This window comes from Chrysochloris asiatica, unplaced genomic scaffold (assembly GCF_000296735.1).
Source record: "Chrysochloris asiatica unplaced genomic scaffold, ChrAsi1.0 scaffold00622, whole genome shotgun sequence".
Classification (NCBI taxonomy): domain Eukaryota; kingdom Metazoa; phylum Chordata; class Mammalia; order Afrosoricida; family Chrysochloridae; genus Chrysochloris; species Chrysochloris asiatica.
The window spans coordinates 154913-155935 of NW_006409140.1; positions in this window are offsets into that span (position 1 = coordinate 154913).

Genomic DNA, 1023 nt, shown 5'->3' on the forward strand with positions numbered 1-1023 from the left:
CTCTGTCAGATTGAGCACTCAGCAGTGACTGTAGGCAAGTCAGTTTTAGTGAGTGGACAGTCATGCTACTGAGCCCATACATAACCTCAATTCCTGCCACCATGGTCACTTTGCTCATGAGCAATTAGACAATGACAAGAGTAGCTGGGGAAATAAGATGATTTGCTTCTTAGGAAGATGCCTATCTTATCCACTTGATAGTTAAAATCTTCTTCTACTAACATAACCCTTTGGTGAGCATTCACATGAAACACAAATATCTTCACTTTTTGGCCCATTCAGAGAGTTCTATCCATATACCTCTTCCCCACACTTTCTTGTCCAATTTTCCTATCATGTTCCTTCCCTATCCCTGACCATCCAGCCAAACCATTAGCCACAGTCACATATCTGGCCATTTCTCCTTCCAAGCAAAATGAACAATCAGGTGCATTGTTCAAAGTTCTGCCCATTGGGAGGATTTCCCTTCACCACTGTTCTTTGGGGAAGTCTCACTGATGCCTTTCAAGTGATGTCTGCATATCATGCATAACTATCTATAAACCTAGCACAAGTTTACTCTTCCTTAGTTAATTGATCATAAGGAATGCTCCATAAGGTCATAGATGCAGAATGGAAGAGGGAAGGTAATGTGATAAAAGTAGAGACCATGGGCATTTAGGAGACTTCTTCATACAGCTTACTTGTGTCTTCAGGTCCTGCTTGAACCTGATCTTGTATATACCATTTCCATATAGTAATGTAATATTGCTACGGACATCCAACTTTGTGACTTTATGGGTCAAACACCATCCAGTTCATCATGTGTAAATCAAATCACATGGTTACTTGGTAGCCCATGGTTAGGTGCTCAGGCTCTACTATGGCCCAGTAACAAGCCAAAAACTGTTTCTCAAAAGGTGAGTAGCTCATTGAAGAATAACAAGGAAGTGGCAAGCCACCGCATAACATGGATGAACCTTGAGGACATTATGCTGAGTGAAATTAGTCAGTCACAAAAAGAGAAATACTGCATGGGACCAC